This window comes from Nothoprocta perdicaria, unplaced genomic scaffold (genome assembly GCF_003342845.1).
Source record: "Nothoprocta perdicaria isolate Ctin4 unplaced genomic scaffold, notPer1 scaffold_35, whole genome shotgun sequence".
Lineage (NCBI taxonomy): Eukaryota > Metazoa > Chordata > Aves > Tinamiformes > Tinamidae > Nothoprocta > Nothoprocta perdicaria.
The window spans coordinates 510,173-534,286 of NW_020455588.1; the positions used below are offsets into that span (position 1 = coordinate 510,173).

The 24,114-nt window shown below is 38.0% G+C and overlaps 1 long non-coding RNA gene across 1 annotated transcript; it reads left to right on the plus strand.

Moving 5' to 3' along the window:
- The first annotated feature begins 1,001 nt into the window (after window positions 1–1,001).
- Window positions 1,002–23,675, plus strand: LOC112951432. The gene is made up of 4 exons (XR_003250207.1): window positions 1,002–1,065; window positions 8,065–8,132; window positions 11,760–11,819; window positions 23,520–23,675. It is a non-coding gene; the product is annotated as an uncharacterized LOC112951432 (long non-coding RNA).
- Window positions 23,676–24,114: the final 439 nt, after the last annotated feature.

Sequence of the window (24,114 nt, forward strand, 5' to 3'; positions counted from 1 at the left end):
GTTTCATTACTGCGCTAGTGTAAACATCTTCTGAGTAATTTCAATCTTGTATTAAGACAGGATTTGCATGATAACACATTATTTTATTACTTACAGAATGCATTTTCTGAGGATTTTTCCTATAAATCTTTTCTGAATTAACATGCCACACTGAGGATAGGGGCATGCAGAAATCTTTACTGATGACTGCTCTCCCCAGAGTTTGTCACGCACCCTTTTGCTGTATGCTGTGATCCTGAAAATGGGTAGAGCTCAAGCTGAGCTGGAAGAGAGATCTGCTCTTATTTCGTCCAGTGAACATTGCTTACTTTCCAGTTTGTATTTTGGGCAAACATTAAAAAGGAAGTTGATTTCCTTAAGTACAGCACTTAGTGATACTCAAGGACACTAAGTCCTTAATATATAGGTTAACTGATGATACAGGTTATGAAGACATGAGAATACAGTTTTATTAAAGCAAAAAACAAGCTCTCTTGATATACACAAGATGAAACAGAAAAGGTGGGAGAGAGGCCAGGTTTAAAATTCGGTTCCCCAGAGAGCATTATGCCAAACTGTATCCTTAACACTCAATGTAATAGTAGGAACTGAAGTTCTTCAGAACATCTTGGAGTGCTTCAGCACTAATCTAGTAGGATCTAGTATATCGTCAAGAAAAAAGACTGTGAGGTATCACCTTTGTCCTTTGGATGCCCAGATATTCTGAAGTTAATTTATATGCTTCTTCATGACATGATAGTAACTTTTCATTTTTTTATTTATTTTCTCCACTCCCTGATAGCAAGCATTCAACAGCATGGCCCAGTAAATACGTTACAGAAATCCTTACAGAATATGGATTTCAGGGGGAATACTTGTCTAAACCAGTTTAAAAAAATCTCTATGTGAAATCTTATGAGTTGTTCACCAAGTCTATGTGTAATATCACACATCTGTGTATGAATTTGTTTACAATTTATTCATTTTCTAACCTTCTACTTCTCTATCCTGTGCACAGTTTCTCCACCACGTAGAGACTGAGCAGCTACACAAGGTGTGAAAGGAAGTCAGAAATCACCAGACCAGGTAAGTAGCAGTTTTTTTTCATATATTCATCACATTTAGGACATGATAACAAAGCCACTTCTTTTTTTCTTTTTTTTTTTTTAATTACCAAGACTGTTTACTCATCCATTAATAAGAATATATTACGTAGTGAAAAAAACATCTTCTTAACTAAGCTGGAAAATTCAGCAACTTGGCACATGTTATTTTATTCCCACTGACTATTTGAAGAAATGTTTAAAGTAACTGGAATGAAACAAATGCTTATAATATGCAAGATCCCATTTAATTTAGATATTTTGAAATATAAATAGGCATAAATAGCCTTTACAGCATGAGAGCACTGACCAGTGTAAAGAAATCACAGGAGGCATAACATAAAATACTCTACAGTAGTATTTTGCTATAAAAGCATGGACCCCTGCTGGCACATGTAATTTAATGTGCAGCATGCCTCTCCTAATTCAATCAGGTCTCTACATCCCTTCTTTTATATTCCAATTGGATTCCATGTGCTAAAACCATCAAGATTTTCAGGATGAAATGAATGCTTGTATTAATCCAGCAATTTCCATTTAAAACACAGCATCGATTTGATTAATAAGGTTTGATGCTGAATAATTATATGGCAAATATGTAGGATATAGCAAAACCACAGATGTGACCACCAGCAAAAGCCTTGTGGGAGAAGAGGGTCAAAGGGAAGCAATGGCCATGACTGAGGTGATGAATTCTTGGCTTTGCTTTTATGCAATTAACAAGCAATGCTTCTATTAATTTGCCCCCCCTAGAGTCTTCACTGGTCAGATGTGTCAGGGTCAAGGGGCACAGGGGCAGAGCAGGGGTCAGCATCACAGCAGCACTGAAAAGAAATGGGAAAATGAAAGAAATCCAAATTAAATCGGAGAATATACATTTAGCAGCATGAAGGGGAGGAGCGGGGGGGAAGCATCGCTTTAATGTTAAGAATCCTGTTTGAGAATAATAAAAATGTTCCTTGCGCATTTAATTCAAAGTAATCAATCTGAGGTGCAATGCTTGAGCATCCAATAAAAGAAAATCAATGTGGTCTCTGCAAGGGAAGACAAACAATGCCAGCTTTTACTAAAGGGATTATAGGTTAACATTTATTCAGTGTATTGTAATCTGATGTCAAGTGGTATAAAATCAAGCCAACAATCCATTACCACCCGTTATAGGCTAGGTGCTGATCTCATGCAAATTGACTTTTCATAGAACTTATTAAATCATTTCTGTGCTCTAGCCATGGAATATTTTTCTACAGCTGCTGAACTTCAGTATATTCTGTTTCATACTTGTGCTAAGGAATATCAAAAAGACAAATATTTGTCATTTCAAAGCACAATTTGAATTTTTTCATGGTTTCCTTGTGCTTCCCATCATTAATTAATCAAATGGAATGTAGTTTGTCTTAGATTAGTAAAAAGCAAAAAAGAATTAATTCAAGAGCCAGCATAAAGCAGTAGTTTCCTGACAGTCCAATTTTGTCCTGCATGCCTCCCACAAGTGTTATTAATTTTTAAGTATTAAGTCTAATAAATTGACAAAAGCGCGGTTCTTAAAAGATGCCTATGCTGTTTAGTGATAGTCACAGTAATTTGTAAGCAAATGCTTTGCAGGGAAGAAGGATTCGATGCAAATGTCAGCTTTCAGCTGGAATCTCTGACAATGGAGTGCCCAATCCTGTTCCTAAGCAAAATCAATTGGAATTTACCATTGACATTGGTCAGAGGGAAATAAGGTCTGCATTTAATAAGGCACAGTAAGAGGAGTAAAGCCTTTTAAATGATATATCGTAAAAAAGGGGGATTTGTATCAATCCTTTTTTTCTAGGTGTTAATTCATAGAAATATAGGTGTTTTAAACATGTGGCTCAAAAACACAATCTGTGATGTTCATTGCTGGCTTTAGAAATAGCCATTTCTTCTTATCGGCTAGAATGGTGCTCCAAGGACAAGCTTTGTGGTCCTTTTGAGTCTTAGGAAAAATTGGTAATCTTGAGTTCAACAAAATATAAAATATCTATAGGAGTTGTCAAAGTTAACATTAGTTTTGAAACTGTCTGGTTCCTAGTTAAGTTTGGGTCACTTTTATGTGTGTGGAAAAACATTACCACATGTTTGAAAATACTGTTGATATTCTGCAGATCATATTGCACTACAGCTACTTCAAAACACTACAGCGTTCAATGGAGATAGGAGAGGAAATTGGACGTGACACTATTTTTATTGTAAAGGCTATGTTTGGTTATACCATCCTTGACACAACAGATCATTTTAACCGTAACGTTTAGTTCCCTTCCCTTCTTTACATATATATGCATACATATATAGATATATATATGTATATATCCTTCCTTGTGGTTCTAAAAGAAAATCTAAACCCTGAAATTCTCAATGTCGTAGTGTTGCTCCTCTAACATTCCAAACAGGGAAGGTTGTGAGAGCTTTGATCGTGGAAATAATGGAAAGTAAGAGAGAAAGTAATGGAAGGTAAGAGGGAAATAATTCTGTGGACATGACAAAGATGGGAAATTAATTTTTGTTTGTTTGTTTGTTTGTTTGTTTTTGAAGTCACTGCACAAATATCTGCCTTAGTTACTCTTTAAAACCTAGTAAAACTCTCTGTTTCTTTATTATATCCTTTCAGTTTTCTGCCCGGGCAGATCTAGATTAGAATGACTATGAGAGGGCCCCTTTTTAGAGATTGATGCTAAGAAGGCATTTGGGCCTCAAAATTGATCTCAATACTGGTGAATACAGCAGCTTCATCTAAAATTTTGTTTAGTTTTTTGGAACAAATAAAACTAGACCCACAGGGTGCTTCAATCCAGGCAAGTTTGCTGTATCGATCCATTCCCAGATTGGGATCAGGGGTGAGGGGAGCCTGCTAGGGCGCTGCGTGCCTGGAGGAGATGCGCTGAGTGAGGGGGCAGGAGGGAAGGTGAGGCTGAGAAAGGAGGGGATGCGGATGGAGGGAGCAGAGGCTGCCTGGGGTATGAGGAAAGAGAGAGTTTTAACAAACGTCTCAGAAGGCAGCTGTGATTTTAAACGTTTTCCCACCAAGCTGAACCAAATCACAGAGCCCTGAACCCAGTCCAGAGTGAAAGCATGTTTGATGTGAAGCTTGCGCTCAAGCTGCCTCTCTGTTTTCCTTTGTTCTCTTTATTTTTGCAGTCACCACTTCTCTCTCCCAGCCCTATGGCTTTCTAGCTAGAGGGGATTTTTTGAAGGAGTCAAAGCGTCCTGCCAAAGTGACAGTTGTCCTGCAAAACTGATAACACACCCAGTTCAACAGTATTTTTTTTTTGTGACGTTGGCAGCTTTGTCATGGAAGCTGCCCAGAAATTAAATGTTTAATCATTAATACTTAGGATTAAAATGTGATATTAAAGCAGATAGCGCCTTTGCTGAAGATTCCTTATAGCTAGCTCCTGATAGCCCCTTCCTAAAGCTCCTTTGCTTTTTTTTTTTTTTTTTTTTTTTTTTTAAATAGAAAATCTTGATGTAGAAGACCCAAAGTGCATGAAATAAAAATTAGAATGTGGACAGACACAAACGTCTGATACCAGTTAGGATAAAAACCTTCTGCCTGGAAAATTAAGTGCTCTATTTTACAGTGTCTTGAATGCCTTATGCTACCTTTCAACAGAAAGGGGAAATAGTCTGCCTTGTATCAGGGGATCTACGGCTCTGAAAGGTGTTCTGTTGTTCTTGCATTTTTTGTGCAGAGGACCATAAAAGGTTGCCAAGAGGGTATTGTAAAACTATAGTTAACTGTGGATTTTGGCTAGATATAACCACTTAAAGGTGATTGAATATCAAGGGCTGAGTAGTGCTTATTATAGGTGCTGTTGTGAGACTTCAATTCATTATTGTAACAGAATGAAACAACATAGCTGCTGTACTGGACATGGTTGTAGTATTGATTGGGTTTCTCAAAAGTCTTCTCTTAGGATGCAGAGTGCAGTCAAACATGCACAAACATCATTCAGTTCCCCTGATTCTGTCATGTGTTCCATGTACCTCAAACTAAAGCAGCCTTAAGATACGGGAAAATGCCTCTTTAGTTGAAGGCAGACAGGGCTGTAAGCCTGACTCAAGGGGGTTATGCAGATGTGGTGACCTTTCTTCCAGAGACCAGATTTTACACTCAAATTGCCATTAAAGCTCCACATTCCCTAGAGGCCCGCGGTCGACTTGTGTGTTTTCTCTATTAGGGTTAAAAGTCAGTGTGGCACCATGCCCACACTGCATACTAAATGGAATGGAACATAAATAAACTGCAGAATTGCCTTCCGTCCAAGAGGAATTGCATCCCTTTTTTTTTCCTACTTTTATTTGTTTGTTTATTTATTTATTTATTTAAATACAAGCCATTTGCTATGGTGATAAATGCAATATCTAACTGGCCTAGTGAGAAAACTCTTGCTGCAAACAGCAAATATACAGGAAATGCTTCACTTCTCTCTCTTTCTAAATTAACTATAAAAAGTCAGCATTAACGAAAGCCGTCACTACCTGCACGCAATATCAGTAAATGTACTCTTAAAGTGCTGAATTGGAAATGGAATGTGTTACCTCTTCCTCTGGGGCAAACTGCACCTCCTTCTTCCCAGTCTCCATCAATATTAGTGAGAATATTAGTGTGAGCAATTTGTACATCTGGCTGGGTTCCAGGCTGCCCACTTGCTGTCTGCTACACAGCAGTTTTGCCTTCCTTCCATGTAAACTCTGCAAGGTCCGGGGCTAAAATAAGGGCTTTGAGCCTTGCGCATATAGTACAGCAGAGTCTGTAGACAATGCAGGTAAAATTCTGTTTCTGTTAAACCTTATTAGGAGTTTTGCCATTAACTTAATGCAATCCTGATTTCATTTGGATTTTTTTCCATTAGCGGCTCTCTGGCCATGCTGCCACAACACTTGCCGGCACTGTGGGCACACGCACACAACACTGCAACACAATATTCCACGTTTCACCTACCACAGCAGTGGGTCCAGAAAACTGGCATTTGGCTGGGGGAGTTGCGGAGCTCCCAGCCCACTGCAAAATACAAGCTCCATTTTTGAGTCAGCTGTAAGAGACCCTGGCTACCTTGGTATGCTGGTGCAGACCTGGTATTGCAGAAATGGACTTTGAACAGAATGTGAATATGTGAGAGCTCTGTCTTGCTTTCTAAGGGTTGGATGCCCATCAGTCTTTAAGGGGAGTAGACAACTGAGAGTATTTGGAGAGCAACATATGAAGAAAGCAAAAAAAAAAAAAAAAAAGAAAAAAAAAAAAGCTGCATGTTTCAACATCTTTATTTTTATATTTAAAACTGTAACTTACATCTATGGAGAGAAACAGTATTTTTTCTTAAAAAATAGTAGAAGACTTTAAAAGTTTTCTTTAAAGTAGAAAGAATGGATTATTAATTATGAAGGTCTAAAGTCAAGCCAGAATAAAAGCTATATCCCGGTAGCTCAGTAGAGATTTCTGAAAACCTGTATGATGACATGTTTTGTGGCAAACATTGTGGATGGAAAATATAATCAAGATGTTGAGATAAATCAGATGTTTTTATCTGTAAGTTAAGCATGCTTCAAAACTGCTCAGAAACCACTTGCCCATGCTGAAGTGAATTTCCTCTGTAGGGGAATGGGAAATATGGCTACTTTACAGTAAGTGATTCACAGATGTTTATCTTCAAAAGTAACATTATTTTGTAAAGGAAAATGACAACTTTAAGTTGATTAGAGATTTTTTTTCTTTCTATTGACCCTCCCCCAAACAAAAATTATTGACTCTTTGTTCACTTGCTTAACGCTTCAGAAGATCATTTGAAATTATTAAGGCATCTGTTAGAATATTAAAAACAATAAATACCTGCTCCCTCTCAGCTCAATGGCGATAGTAATCTATAATTTTTGTTACAGATCTTTAATATGGTTGTTGGACATCAGATTAAGCACATGATGTAACAGAAAAAGGGAAATAGCTGCTTTAAATAGCACCATGGCTGCAGGTTAACAGAATTGGGTAGGCATGGACTTCAATGGAAAGCTGTGAAGGAAATATCCTGTATGTATTCACAGTTGGTAGTTGAGCTAATTAAAGTATGAATGATATCCACTCTTAACTCTCTCATAATGTTGTATTACAAGCTGCTATTTGATATAAGGCTGCTTGATCTTGGCTCAAAGCTAAAAAGAATCTCCATTTTAATATTTCTTCTACACTTGAAGTGTTTGGGTGTCAAGGAAGGTGTTTAGTTTTATTAAAAAAAAAAAAAAAAAGGACTTGGTGCCAGATCCGTGAATACATGACATTTCCACAAGCAGACACTATGCGGCAGCGTAGAAAAAAATCAGTAACTTTCCAATCATCTTTTAATGTTTATGTCTATGTCTTAATCAACATAATTCTGGACTCAGAATTATCAGACAGGACTGAAAATACAGCAGCTCCTTTTGTAAACATTACAAAAATATGCAGTAAATAGATTTTATTATATGTGAGCTTGTGAAGGCCCTCAATACACAACATGTGCTGGGTATAGTGGCTCACCTTTTATAATCAAGATAGCATTTCAAGTGTAGGGTACCAGCTTTCTTTAAATGTTGTCATCCTCTCTTTCCTGAAGAGACTGTGTATACTGTGGAGGTTTTGCCCTCCTTCCTTGGGCAAAACCTAATTCACACTGTATTTCCCAAGTTGAAGAGAAAGATGAAGCCCCCCATGTGTCCCCATGTGTCACCCCATGAGTAATGTTGTTCTGAATCCCCTATGAAATGCTAGTCTTCGAAAAAAGTGCTTCAGATCAGCCACAACAAGAGAACTGGCTGTCTGCAGATGCTCACAAGCAGACATCTTTTGTCCTTTCCCTGCTGACCCTTAAATCTGCTGTCTCCGAGTCCATTGTGATTATTTGAGAAGCTATTTTATTAGTTTTGGAAAGTATCTGGAACAATTGTTTATTACATATCTCCGTGATATCTTTCTGCCGTCTTTCTTCAGGCCATTGCCATGACATTTCAGATCGACTTCATTTACTTATCACAAAGGGATCTCAGTGGGATTGTCTGGTGAGTGAGAACTATTAATAACAGGTTTCCTGTCATGTTAAGAAATCAGTATGCTATGACTTAATACTGAAATGGAATGTCAGCCTTAATGTTGACTCTTGTGTGTCTGTCTGTTTCAGAAGCTCAAGGTTTGGCTCTACAGGAGCAGATTTTCTGAAATAATAGGGTCACTTATTTTTCACAAAAAATACCTGACTTATGGGGGGGGAAAAAGGGGAGATTTTGATTAGTATTTATTTGCCTGAAAATAAGTAGTAGAAAAAGGGTTTCTTAGTAAAAATTATTAAATAAACAGCCTTGTACATCATACTTAAAAAAAATTAGCTGATAAATAGTAGAATAGTTTCAAAGAACCTATTCTAGTCTGTTAGGTAGGTACTGTAAATATTTATTTGTTCATTCTTTTAAAGTGCATTGCATTTATCCAGCCAAGCAGTTCAGAAGGGGTCGTTCTGGTCTGCTAGGTTAATATAGAATGGCATGAACCAAGGCTTTTGCAGTCCCAAGAAGCTATTCACATTTCAGTGGCCCTGCCCTTTGAGCTTCACTGGTGTGAACCCTTGTGTAATTAGCCAAATTTGACAGGTTTTCGTCTAGTTCCAGCAAAGGCACTTTAAAAATGACTGAAATGTTGCAGCCAAGCACTCCATGAACTCAGCTAGATTGTAAAGGTAAAGGCCCACTGTCCCCTCAGTCTGTGGAGGCAAAAGCCATCTAGTCTTCTCGTTCCCAGTGTATGCTATAGGGTATAGGTTGCCCAGCTTTTGCTAGGTATATGTATCGCAAAGTAAACCTGAAGCTCAGCTTAAAATGACCAGAAATCTTTATTCATGTATTTCTCCTGAGTTAGTGAAAAGCTGAATGGGAAAGAACAGGACACAATTCAGTATTGTAGATGAGATTTCAATCCTGAATGCAGTCAGTTACAGCAACCACAAATCCATCTTCGTTCAACTGAGAACAGCGTCATGTGGTAAAAAAAAGAGATTGGGAGAGAGAATAACGCCACTGCTTCCTCCTTCATCACCCCAAAATGACAGATCCTACCCCTCAATATTTAGCTTTCTTTGGCAGAAGCCACTACTCGATGTTTCCCTCCACAATAAACATTACAGCTACTCCCAATCACACCCCTGCTCCCAATCACACCTTCTTTCCATTCCCTTCCAGCTTCCCTCATAGTCACGCAGCTCAAGGAGAACTTCCTTGCAATCCTGTGAGTTTGTCTCCCAACCCTCGAGCTTGTTATGAGTCAATTAAGACGTGTGTGAAAGGCAAGGCTCCTCTTGACTTCAGAAGAGTGATTTTTCACTTGATCAAAATGCAAGGGGTGTTGGGATTCCAGCCAAACTTTTATCTGGCCAGGCTTCAAAGGACTAGTGCCACCACTCAGTGCCTGGCTTGCTCTGCCACTTATGTGTGTGATCAGGATCCTGTAATTCACTGAGTAAAAAGCAGAATTATAGTATGAGAACAGAATCCTCTAGAGGTGATGGAAATGCACAGTTTGTTTTAATTAATGGGATTAAGAACTTCAGAGTTTCTTGGACCGAATGTTAAATCCTATCATGTAAAGTTCTTATGATTTCGTGTTGATCTCCTATGCGATAGCGACTGTTGTTATAAAGTCATTATGTAGTTATATATTACATGAATAGCTATATTCAAAAAGACTACAAGGGTGTTGCAGTTATCCCAGAACAATTAATATCCCACAATTTTAAAATGCGTAAGAAAGAGGGCACCAAAACAGTGTATGAATCATGACCTACTAGACTTGTTATGTTTTGCTTTGTAACAGGATGGCATTTTTCATTTATTAGATTGTGAAGGGTACAAAAGCTTCCTTCCTTATCTTCACAACGCAAAAACAGCCATCTTGATTTTAATACATTGTTATTATAAAATAAATGCGACAGGCTCCTCTGCATGTCTGTCACTGTATACCTAGTTGCCACAGTTCATTATTGTAACTGCCTTAAAAGCTTGTGAGGAAGAGGGACTTGTATGTAATAGAAGTGCTAGTCCACCCTAAATATGCCATTAGAATTGATGTAGGTAGCACCAAAGAAAAAAATGCAGATGATTCAGAGACTTCTGCAGACTTGCTAACTTTTTGCCCAAGTCAGATACCACAGATTAAGAGGTGGAGTTAAACAATACTGCACAATACTGCATGGTACTATTACAATTAAAGATTTGTAAGCAGTAATATGTGTCCCTTTAGATGAAACAACAACCTTTAACCTACCTGAGAACAGCTCAGAAAATAGAATGACATCACATCTACCTGGAGAACATTATGTCTGCACCTGCTGTGTGGCTTTTTTAGGACTAGTAGCTTGATTTTGGCAACCTTAAATCCATAAGAAATACCAGTTTTATTATGACTTTTACAAACATTATACTTCAGCTATCAGAGCTTTGAAAGCTTATTTATAACAGCCCCACCTACAGCCACTAACCCTCATTTCTTACCTAGGACATAATTAAACTTCTCCAGATCCCCATTAACCTGTTCCTTTGATCTTTGCACTGATGATATGCAAAGCCATCCTATAAGGCCACATCTCTTGCTATTGGTTAGGATTTTTGATAACTGTATGCAGAGTTCTGAAGAAGCAAAATCTATTGAAGATTTTCTCAAGCTATGGACAAATCCAGCTCAAAAGACCAATTTAAAGAAATCCACGTATCAAATGGAGTGTCTTCATTAGGGTCTAAGGCCTAAAAGAAAATACCAGTCCAGGGAAATTCTGAAGGTCTGTGACTGACCTTTCTTTGGTTTTAATCACTGAAACTCCCGACAGCTTAATAAGTTGAAGGTGCTGGATCACAGTCTAACTTAATAAGGCCCACAGCAGAGCCTTGGCCACCTTTGATTGCTCCCATAAGTCTTAGCACATCTGGTACTCTGTCCTTGGGTGAGAAATGTTTTCCATAACTTTCCTTGTGTTCACTACCCTGCATATAAATTGTTTTTATTAAACCGAGCGATACAGCACTGTATATTTGTGTGAGCTTTTGCAGTTTTCAGCCATCATCCTACCGAGAGAGATGATTGTTTTCTCCAAAATAGAATTAAACACGGTTTATCACAAGAATCTTCTTAGCTTTTTCCCCCCACTACTTGTTTTAGTGTGAATCACATGGGTCAAGCTAACCTTCAGCTGTGACACAAGATTAAAGAACTAAAGATTGCAACAAGTCGGATAGGAATGATCTGCAATGTGCTGTATTTGTTCTTTTTAAAAATATAATACTGAGAGCAAGCAAGATTTTTGAAGGAAACTTGCTATATTTAAGAAAATAAAAAGCTAAAACTAAAGGCTGATATAGTTCTAAAAAGTATTTTATTTCTATATATGTAGTTACATATGTAGCTGTAATATGTATGTATGTAGTTTAGCTGTAATATAATAAATGAACATGTAAAATAATTGTCAATATTTTAGCGATGGCTGACTGTGCTATATACATGTATACACACATGTAGAGGGAAATAAGTATTTCTGCAAAAACATCATGAGTTGTTTTGCCTAAATCTGGTGTTCCTGCCACACACAATCTCATACAATCTTTTAATCTTTTATGTTTATCTGTCTGCTTGTTTTTTATTTTTTTCAGGTCTTGTTCTGCTCACAGTCCTGGGATATTTGAGCAACTTTGGTTGGTGCTTTGAACACTGTGAGTAGTATTTGTGATCCATTTTCTCTCTCTTAGTCTTCATGGGAATGTACATGCAGAGTAGGTTTCAGTTTTGATAGCGTTTGGGTTTCTGCTGTTTTATAATGCACGTTATAGTGTTTTTCTTGGAAAATCAAGATGATGAGATTTTTCTTGCCTTGGAAGCAGAAGATGGTGAATCTTGCAAAGTTCATTCTATTGCCTTTCTGGGATTTGTTCCACAGTCTTGTACAAGCCCTTGGGAAATTTTTATTTTGCACACAGCGTGCTTTAAAGGCTAGATTTGTGGGTTTATATACACAGAACTGAAAAGTGAACCAAAGACCCCTTCCATTCAAAGGAATAAAGGCGTAAAAGTACCCACTTACCTTTTTTACTTCCAGTAGTATCTCTTGAAAGATAAATGGTTGGGGAAATGGAGGAAGGGTTGATGTTTCAGGGCCGTTTTGGAAAGGAGTATTCTGAATTCAGGTTGTGGGTAAAGTTCCTTTTGCTTTCTGAAAAGTCGAACTAGCTAAGTAATTCCAAATGGTCTTCTTTTTTTCTTTTACAGATATTGACAGAAAAATATATTTTACAAATGATAAATAATGTTTTCACAAACAGCTGATCCAAAAATAAGGGAATACATAATTCACAGCAGTCATCTCTACTGTAGTTGTTAGGTGATTGTGTTCTTGCCTGGTTAGAGCCCCATATGCACTGTTACAAGATAATCCCTTCGTGCAGGTTGCTTGGAGAGACACACCCATGCATCTAGCACCTTTTTTCTGTGTGCATCACAATTATATTGTATTTCATATCCTGCTTTATTGTATAGTCACAGTGAGGTTAGGTCTTTCTGTGGTTCTTCACAGTCAATTGTCACACTTACCACATGGAGTAATTTCATGTTGTCATTGATTTCCATGAGTTCAGCGTTTCCCTCCTGCACTGGCTGCAGTCTTGATACTGTGTGCTGTGCAGTTAGCCTGCACCCCTGCCAGGTTGCATTGCTGATGCACGTTAAGCTCGTCACCAGGACCCTTGGGCCTATTTTGGAAGAGCTGTTACTAGCAAGTTTATTATCTCCAGCCTGAATCATTACAAGGAGCAGGAGTTAGGAATATTCCTACGTAGGAGCAGGATTTTGTGTATATCCTTGTTGCTTCCTCTCAGTCCACTCATCTAGCCTGCCTAGCTCCCTCTGCATGGCAGTGCTGCCCTTGGGCATATGGATGGCACACTGCAGTTTGGGCCCATCCGTGAGCTTGTCTTTAGTGCTTTCTCTCCTGTTTTCCAGGTTATTCTTAGAGATCCCAAACAGGATATGTCCCAGAATAGACCAGGCCTCAGGATTGAGTACACACCATTAACACTGTCCTGTGAGCCCAACCATCCAACCACATTTGATTGAATTCATCACGTAGTGTGGCCTTTTCAGCTGATTTTATCCCCAGTTTGAGAAGACGTGAAATTCTGCTCAGCTCTTCATGCTGCCAGAGCACAGAATTCACATTTCTTTCCTGATTTTTGACCTACTGTAAAGCTTCTACATAATCTTCCATCCATAATTTAGACAGCCTTTAGACATCCATAATTTAGACTGAGGCCTTATAGCTCACTGAGACCGTCACCTGTTCTGCCCCATCTGGAAATACGTAGTCTGCTGTCCCTTCTGGTGTCCCCACCCCCCCTTTCTATCCTTCTTACACAACAAGTCATGAAGTGATGCTTTAAAAATCCCTTTTTTTTTTTTTTTTTGATATATCTTCCATGACGATGCTTCTAGGAGGATTTCCCAAATGCTCCTTTAGGTCGCTCCAGCTTCTCTTTATGGTAAAATGAGGCCAGACCAAGAAAGGGAGGATTTCACGTGGGACCTTTGCTCTGCGGAACACAAATTTTTGAACCCTGTCCTCGTTTGTTTTTAAGTGTCACCCAGTTGCAGTGGTTAACTGGTCAACCTGAGGTCACCCAGTTCTACTCCATAATCGTTTTCAGAGAGGATCCTCTTTCTTTCGTGAAACCTTTTATTGCAATCTTTTCTTTTTATAAGATGCTGCATTTAGGGGTAAGGATAACAGGCAGTTTCATCAGACTCTGAGGAAAGTATTCCACTAGTTTCAAGGTTTCAAAGATCTTTTTACTGAGTTCAGACATCAGACAATTACAAGTACACCCTGCTTTGGCTGACCCAGCAGCTCTTGCCAGAGGAAAAAAATCACTGCCTTTTGTGATATTGGACATTATGCTGAAAGATATAAACCTTCTATGAGAGCTTTTTCTTGCCAGTTCAGTGTTACTAATAGCCTCAATGTTATCATTTTCAGTGCAGGCTTTATATTTTCCTATTCTACTAGCAACGAGCAAGGTGAAAACCCAGTGGATAAAATTCCTAATCATTTATAGTACAATAGTTACCTAACATAGCAATTACTTTTATAGTTGTTTGAATGATTTTCTTTCTGTTTTTTTTTATTGATGCCTGTCACCATTAGAAAATTTGCAGCCCATCTAGACTGAAGTTTTTGAATTCTGTAATGAAGGTAATAACATTCTAAATTAAAAAAGTAAATCTTAAAAAATACTATGTTAGTTTAACTATTTCCCCATGCCAATGTCACTGAAGGCTGAAAAAAACTATGAGGGAAGCCTTTGAGCTTCATTCTTCACTCTTTACTCACTATAAGTGAACTGGGATGTATGTGAAATAATGTTATTTGTAATCAGGCAAAAGATTAGGACTGGCTTCTGGCCTCATGCTTTACTTTATGTTTCTTGGGCAGTTATGTAGTTACTTTGGTCCAGATATATCCCTGAAGTTTGGGGGGGATAAAACAGAAACACCTAATTAAGATCATAATTGCTTTAGTTTCCTTTGCTTGTCAGTGGAGAGAGAGAGACCTCCGAGAGGCAATTCAGATTTAAAAGATAGGTGTGCTTGCCTTTCAAAGTGTTTCTCCAGTGAGTAACTGCGAAGATGAGGGCAACCGCAATTCTAATTAAGTGTTTTTGTTATATATCTAAAATTAGCTAAGATGAATCTGATTTTTTTCGTGTCTTAATTTCCTTTTGTAAAACAAAGTTGAATTTTCTTTCTCTTTCTGGGTATGTCTAGTGCCTGGCATCACTATGATATGAATTTTTTTAAGAATGACAATTACTAGCAACAGCTGATTCACAGAACATAAAAATTACCTTTGCTTGAAAAAAACTGAATCACTAAGATTCAAAAAAGGTTTGGTTTTTTATTAATGCCATGAAGTGTTGACCATGCATAGTCAGAAATCAATCTTGTTTAGTGGTTTCAGGAAAGCTGTGAAGTTGCTTAGAAGTACCAAAAATCATGTGATTCTCAGATGAATTTTGTAGAATCCTGAAAATTATATTAAACCCTTACCTGCTGCAGCTCCTTGCATTGCAGTACCTACCCACGCTGCAAAATCCTTCCCACCAAAAAAAGTCAAATGTCTTCCCTGTTGTAACGCTGCCATGCTGGCTATTACCCAGAGCTACAATGTCACTGCCTACAACATACTACTACTAATACTTACTACATACAAACCACACTGTCTTTGGACACTGTTACAACAATAGTTTTCCCAAGACTATTTATTATGGTGACCTGAAAATATGAGTGCATATGAGCAATGGAGTGCTCAAGCTAATTCCTTCTACATCCTGCACTACTTAGTTCAACAAAACTCTCACTCTCTCCCCCTCTCTCCTTTTGCTCTCTATTAGCAGCTGCAAGATTAATATTTTTTTTAAGTCAAGGGAGTTTGGTTGGAAGATCTCCCCCGTGCAGCTGCAGATATGAGACAGGTTTTAGCGGCTGAAGTACAAAGGAGGGGAAAAAGCTGTTTAAAAAAAATATCACCTGGCTTCTTGCCATATGAGAACTTTCCTCCTTTTGTTGGAGGGTTCAAGGCTCTCATCTTTTTGTTCTTTTGGGTTTAATAAAACCTTTTGTACCCCTTCCACTCCCTCTCCCCCGGGTGGTCTACACGGCTGCTGATTGAGGTCAGCTGCAAGAGATGTAACGTCCTGAGTACAGTAGAGCAGCCTTAATTCTGATGTTAGACTTACAGCACTCTTGAGGCTCGAGACATTATTGTTTTCCTGGCTGACTGACCTCAGCCAACAGTTGTTCTGGTCACCTAGTGAGAGCCCACCTAGTGAAGGCATTAGAGGAATGCTCCGCACATGTTTTCTGGGCAGAAATGGCTTTGCTTTTGTAAGGGAGGGGCCACATTGGTAGCCAGGGTGTTTCTTGTATGCAGGGGAAGCTCAGGAGCCTGCTGCAAGGCTTGGCGTTGGGCTTTGGCCATCGAGACAGGTGGAGACTTTGGAGCCCAAAGAGCTTCTGTGAGCCTGTGGGATAGAGCTGCTGTTGCTGTGTGGGGCTCTAAGGTAATGGAAGGGGACAAGAAAGGATATTGCACTTGTAAGCACCAGATTTCTCTCCTCCTGGAAGAAATCACTTTGTCCTTGAGCATATGTATTGACATCTAGCCTGTTGTAGATACTGCTGTCCTATTTCCATTTTTTTAACTCTCAAGATGGGAAAGGAGGTGATCTATTTGCAAACCTAATCAACCATTTGCAGATCTGCTTTTCTCTCTCATTAAAAAATGGATGGGGGATTTAAAAAGCCCACCTTCCTTTAGTGTTCTCACTGGACTTTGGGACCAGAAACACAACAGTACATGTGTCAGAACCAACCACTGGAGGTGCACACACTGACCAAGAAATTGGGCAGGGACTATATAATAAATGACTCCATGCTGAGTTCTGTGCAATTCAGCTTCTTCTCTTAAACTTGTCTTAATTTACAAGAAAGTCAAAGCATATGATTTGAGTCTGATAAAAAAATAAATACAGAGGTGCATGTCTTCTGCGTGGTAGTGACACCAGAGATGGTATGCCATGCTGATGTGTGGTGCTAAGTGGAAAATGAATATACTCCACATCCATCTCATCATGTATATGAAATACGTAATATATAACAGAAAGAAAAAAGAATATGGGGTTTTGGTTGGTTGGTTAGGTTGTTTGTGGGTTTTTTTGGTAGATGTTTACCATGCTGGCAATCACCTGGGTCCATTAACTGGGCAGATTTCAGTAGTGAAAGTGAATATTTTCTTTCTTTCTTTCTTTCTTTCTTTCTTTCTTTCTTTCTTTCTTTCTTTCTTTCTTTCTTTCTTTCTTTCTTTCTTTCTTTCTTTCTTTCTTTCNTTCTTTCTTTCTTTCTTTCTTTCTTTCTTTCTTTCTTTCTTTCTTTCTTTCTTTCTTTCTTTCTTTCTTTCTTTCTTTCTTTCTTTCTTTCTTTCAGCCATGGATAAGAGAGAATTTGAAAAAGTAAAAAATAACCTTGCACAACCTGACAGCATCAAACAAAGCCAAAAAAGGAAACTTAAACTAGTGAGAAACATCACTGTGATGTTTTCCATGCACTACTCTGCTTTTTGGTTTTGGCAACACAGTGGTCTAAATCATGAGACACTGAGTTGTGAATCTATTTTGGGGATACTGGGAAGAGCTGGGGGAGGAAAAGCAGTTCCTCATATTTCTGACTGTAGGAAGAGAAAGAAAAGAGCTAAAGAGCTTTTTTGTTGTTGTCGTTGTTGTTTTGTTTGTTTGTTTTTGTCATCCTGCTGCAGGCATTTAACTCAGTACAAGTCAGTGCTCTCGCCCCCTGAAAGCCCAAAGCAACCTTTTCTCCTCCAGTAAACCCTGTTGTATGATGTCCTCTCTCCACTTTGGAGTAATACATGAACTTTTTTTGCAGTGGGTTTGTTTTTCAACACTAGGTTTAAAGATAAACGAGAAGCAAGACAAAAGGGCTCCAGCTCAGTCCACAGCCTAGGGTAGCTTTACCCTAAAGGGCGTTGTACATCAGGATCTTGGTGGCAACAGATTTACAGAGGTCAAATTACTAAACACCTTTTATTTCTCCTATATAATGCCAACCCTGGAGAGCTGAGGGACTACCATGATTTCAGGAGAACAGGATTATAGTGAGGAAGTCTTCCACCTGACAGGTGAATTGCTCTTTTTTTTTCATTTGCTTGTTCCAAATCTTTTCTCAAATATATCCTTCCCATATGCAGCAGCTGCTTCCTTGTGCCTCTGTAAATATCAGAACAAGAATTTCCTGCTGCTGGAGAACGCCTTCAGATTTACTTGCACATCCTACCTAGGACTCTCATTAACATTCCTTACTGTTAAAAGAGGAAAGCTGTGAAATGTATTCCAACTTGGAGTCATAGGCTTAAATGCTTTATAAAGGCAGCAATTTAACAGTAGTGTTAACTTCAGTGTTGGACTAGTTGAGTGGATCATTCCCCTTGGCTTCAGCATACCAGGAAATCCAGCACATGGTAAATGTACATAACTCTGAGGTCATTGTTGCTCGAATTTTGGTGTGTCTGCTGTTCAGCTGTGGACTCCAGATAGATCAAATCCTGCTGTTTAATAAACACTGCTGCTGATTTAACTTGGGGACTTTAAACATAGTTGGGGGATTTTGAGTTTTACAATATTCAAGCTGTTAAACAACAGAACTACTTGGATCAGTCATTAATGCTATGTATTTTTGGCAGGGATGAGAAGGAGCCAGAATTGCACTGAATTCTTGGTGTTCTGAGTGCAACATCTGGGACTATTGCAAAAGTGAAACAGTATTTAGTCTCACTAAATAATCCAGGTACTAGATTGTGAGAAAAAGAAGGAAGGTTTATAGGAAGAAGCTCACAGTGAAATGTCCCCTCAAGAGTCCTTATTTTTAATTACTCTTCTGCATTGTTCCTGTCCTGGTGCCTTCCCAGCTGACTCAGTGAGCTCATTGGCATGCTGGTGGCACATGTACCGGGAAGGAAAACTGACCTGCTGTCAGGCGAGATGGAGTCACAGAACTGCGGTTATAAAAACAGTAGATATTTGCTATGCCCCCTCTCTCTGGCTAGGAATACAGCTGAAGTGTGCTGGTCCGCAGTGACCAGCACTTCCAGAGTTAGTTCATTCCAAAAATTACTCTTGTGGTCTAGACAAATTACTTCTCCTCTCTGGCTTGATTTCAGTATCTTTTAGAAGAGATGCTAATATCTATCTGCCAGTATCTATTTGCCTTTGAAGCTGGAAAGTACTTCTCATACAGCATATTTACTTTTGTGTTTGTCCAGTAATGTGCATTTCTAAGCAATTCTCACTAAGCAATTAATACTATGTGTTATTAGTGAAAAACTTACAGAAAAGGGAGATCAAGATTGAATCTATGTCCCATCCATATACAAGCATATTTGCAGTGGAGATTAGACGGGTACAGCATGCCACAAGGTTATGTTATTTGCTGTGTATGTATTGACAGTACCTAAAAGCCCTGCTCAAAGATGAAGTTGCTGTTCAACTTGTTGCATTCAAGTGTATTTTGGAAAACATTGCAGTTTCTGAAATTGACATTTCCTAGACTTATACCCATTTGAGATAAAGGCTCATCAGAAAGTTTAGCATAAATGTTTGGTCTGACCCAAGTATTTAATAATTATGAGAAGGGATACCTTGTGTGCAGACTTCAGCAGTGAGATGCAGCCAAGTCCTTGTTGGGACCATGAAGCAAGGTTTGGCTCACATGTGGCACATTATGAAGAATCCTAGAAGACAGTTTGAATGCTAGAGGACAATCCGGAATAAGGAAAAATCGAAACCACCATGCTGTATTTTCAAAGGAACTCTTTGAAGCCCAGCTTTTAATCTTGCAGTGTTTTTGAGTGCAAACATGTGGCATATTTGTACGTACCCATTCATCCAAATGTTTTATAAGATAGTTTGGGGGGAATTTTTCTGCCACTGGCATGGGATTCTTCTACAGAGATCTTGCTAATTCTGAAAAAAAAAAATATGTAGCAGCTTCATAATCAATACTAATTAGCTAGTTAAAAAATAAGCAAATAGCAAGATCTGGAGCTGCTTCACAATTTGAGAAGGGTTGCTGTGAGATTGTACTATGGATAAAGTCAGTGGCTGCCTTCTACCCAGACATCTGCAAAAAACGGATATATTTCTTGAGGATATTAATTAATACAAGATTTTTTTCAGTTACCCCAGGAAAATACTTCCTCACATTCTTTGACTCTGAATATTCTTTTGCTCATTTTTCTTTGAAGATTATTTTATATGATTTTCTTTTATTTTTAAGTAATAAGATTATTCTGATTATTTTTATATAGGAAATATGCTGGACTATGTTTTATATAAAAAAAAATCCATCACAAAGCAGAGAGAAGGCTGAAAAAATGTCAAGACAAATATACTCTCTGTGATGTTTAAAATCATTGAATCATTTCCTTGGGCATCTCTGCCTATCCTGAAGTTCTCCTTTATGCATTATAGTAGGCAAAAAGCCTTCCTTCTCACCCATAATGAAGCTGTCTTTCTTTCTTTTGTTGTTCTTTCTTCCCTTATCATCACTAAACCTCAAACCTGTATTTTTTATTCTGCATGTATCCCTTTCTTAAAATAACTTCTGCATCCTTTTACTGAACATGTTCCACATACTCCTATTATCTCCTTTACTTCCTTCACCTTGGATAGTTTGCTACCATTATACGAGAACGTGTAAGAACTTGTGGTCTGTTAAAAGCAGGCAAAAATGTGTGTTTACTGTACTATGTCATTTAAGTTGAGAGCTGATTCATAAACCTCAGACAGTTCAGAAAAAGCAAATCTTTCTCTACTGCACATTATCTTAAATATAGTTAAGTAGTGCTATCTAACAGTATCTTCTTTTGGAAAGCTCCAGAATTCATATCCCTATTACCCTAAGAGGGTACTGGGTCCCAGTATGAAACCAGTTTAGAACTTCAGCCAAGACTATTTAATGAGACAGGGGAAACTTTGGATAGTAGCAATGTGCGTTTTCATAATTGGTTAGAAAATGTAGTGACAGTAATGGGATAGAACTGAAATATCAATAGTGTATTGAAGCAAAGCTTAAGAATTCCTGTAATTAATTGGTTTCACTTGAATTTTGCTATTAAGAGTTTTGGTAACAAACTATTGGAATATAATGGCTGGACACTAATGCAGAAGATGACATTTATAACAGAGACAGCCAATGTTTGTTATAAATTATGTTAAGTAGGCTATGAATGGAAAAGGAGGAAATTCTCCTTCATTAAGATAAGAGCAAGGCAAGTGTCTACAAACCTAAGTGCAATAAACACGATTACCTGTATGTCCTTGATATTTTTAAAATACCCTAGTTTATTTGAGACAACTCATCATTTGCCTAAGTACACTTTTTTTCTAAGAAGAAAGTATTTTGTAAATAAACCAATGCAAAACATTTAATTTCACAGAACTGTGCTAGCATATGTGTATTGTGTTGGTGTTGAACAAAATTTAAAAAGGGCATGTTTGACCAGCTAAGTATATGTCAGATCTATCTATCTTGCCCATATAATTCTCTTGCGATTATTCCTATCTTTCTTTTGGGTAGCTGGAAAACAGGAGAAAAAAAAAAGGAAGGTTATCTGCTATTAATTTAAATGTTAGAGAGGAACTGAGGCCTAAACTGTTTGCAGAAGAGCATAAGCAAAGTTTACATAAGCATCACGAGGGAAAATAACACTCTAATAGTATGTTGATAGCAGAATTAAACACGCTGCTGTCAAGTACAAGCAAATCTCATCATTTATGTTTGAATTGTCACCTGTCTGCCATATTTCATTGTTTTGGCACTTTGCTTGTGTATTCCAAGGGTATTCAGGTCATGAGGCCTGATCTCTCCCTCCTTTATGGCCTTATCACCCTATTTCCTTGCTGATATATAGTGTTTTTGGCTAGCAAAAAATAAGAATCCACATGTTTGTATGGAAACTTTATTTGCCACACTCAAGTAGGGCAGTCTGAAGTATGTTGGAAAAGAAAAGTAGAAACAGAAGATGATAAAAAAGGAGGAGAGGGCAAAATAAAGCAAGCAGGTGAAAGGATGGCTCGGGAAATGAAAATGGAATTGCAAATGGAGTGAAAAATAATCAACTTCCAAAATTGAGGCTACGACATTATCTTAGGCTTATGGTAGGATAGGAATTAATTCATACCTTCTTGTGATTTATGATGTCACTTTTAAACCCTTAAATAGCATTAAATCCGTGCAATTCCACATGGCATTTTTTTTTCAGTATGCTGTGTGTAATCTGCAGATATTTCTCCTTTTCATGCACAGTCCAAAATATGATTTAGAAAAAAAAATGCATCATGGTAGCCACTTATGGGTTAAATAAAAGGTTAATAAATAAAATAAAGGTTAATAAATAAAATAAAATGCATGTTTTGAAGGAAATCTGATGAGAATCGAACTTATCTATAGTATTATAAAACTATTGTCTTTGCCAAAAGCATTAGCAGCAAGGTGCATGTATGGAAAATACAATGTCCCTAACAGTTCTAGCAATTTATTTTTAAGTATTGAAGGACAAAGTATTTGTAGGGTCAGCCAGAAGTCATCATTGACGGGAAATATTTGAGATCACACAGAGATTAAGGAGGAAATACATTCAATTCATCCAAACATTACAATAATAGGATTAGAAAATAATAGGATTATAAATACTAAACCTTTGAGGATAAATTCTACTGTCGAGGAGATCTGCGACTGGATCTCTTGATTGTCTGCAGATCTCTCTATACAAGTAGAGGGATAGGAATCATTTTGAATGCTACCTGACTTAGTTTGGGTGGTGGTTCAAACGTGATTATTTTTGACCAACTGTGACATACAATGCAGGTCTCTTTAAAGCCTTTTCCAGGGCTTTTTATTTTTCTATAATTCTATGATAGCTTAAGTGTGAATTATTAGTATAAGGAGCTTTGTTCATCGTGCCACAAACGCAAAGAAGAGTTGCATAAAATAAAAGCTGCTGCTTAACTTCTTTTAATGAACAAAGACCAGGGTCATAGTACAAAAATAATTGTTTCATGATGGATAATTTTAGACAATGGATGTAATTCTGTATTACTTTTCAGCCTTGGTTCTTAGGCAAAGCTATAGTTTGTATATGATTTGCTTTAACATTGCTTTTGAACAAGTATTTCCACTAGTTATAGTGCCAAGTATAGTCAGGCTCATGATTTAAAAAAAAAATACAAAACATAATATAAAAATAGGCCTCTCTTATATAAGAAAGAGCTAGGATCCATATTCCCTCTTCTAGCTGAGTACAAAGAAGTTTGCACAAGAAGAATATAACATGGACCACAGTCACAGTTTTGGTATTTAAATCACGCTCATTTTGCTCTTTTGTTGAAAGGAAGATTGAAGCAAGTTGTAGTCCTTAACCATATATATGTTTATTTGAGGGTCAACTTTAAATAGTTACCAAGTGCATATGATGTCAATCTTGTGCTGAATTTGATCTACAAATTCCAATTATACTGATTTATTCCTAGCTGAAATTCACGCAATGTCTTAAGAACACTTTTATGAAGTTTTACTTCTGGGCACAGTACTTCACCAAGTTATTCATTATGCACAGTTTGAGTTCTTGCTGTGTGTCAGCTATTCTTCATAAATGATGGGAATTTAAAGTAGGTATATTAGACATGTTTGCCAAAAAGTGAAGAAAAGTGAGCTAATGGTGATGCAATTTGTGTTGTGTGTGTTGCAAGGAGTATGACAGCATCTGCTTCCTTTTTGTTTGTTTTATTTTTGTTTAGGAATATGATGGGATGAAACACAAGCCTTCATCACAAGTCCTATTTTTGATAGCATGCATCCTGTTCTTCTTACGTATAGACAAGATGGTAGAACAATGGACAATGGAAATGGGAAGAACTTAGTCTCTTGCATTTGATGACACCAACAGAGCATCAGGGCAGGCTTGCATTCTCAACCCATCCAGCCTTTCCAAACTCTAAGCACCACCCGGGGGTCAGTTGCACAGGATGGCACAGTCTTCCCTGATGTTCCTGGCCCGGCATTCCCAGAGTAGTAACTGGGGCGATGCCTCCCATTGACACGCGGCTTCCTCCACCAAGGCCACTGAGCCTCAGCAGCTGTACACAGAGCACCAGCAGCCTCTGAAAGCAACATGTTACTGCTCAGCATCATAACGATGGGCTCTCTAAGCTGGTTTTCATGGTGTGATATTTTAAAAGAGGATGCCCATGAGGAAGGAAAAATATTAAAACTACAGAATAAGAGAGAGATCCATTCTGGTAACTGCTGTGCGCTGGAAAGTCGTATCCACAGGTAGCTATATACATCAGTTCTGATGTGTCTTTTTTCTAAGAGGAAGGATACTAATCTTGA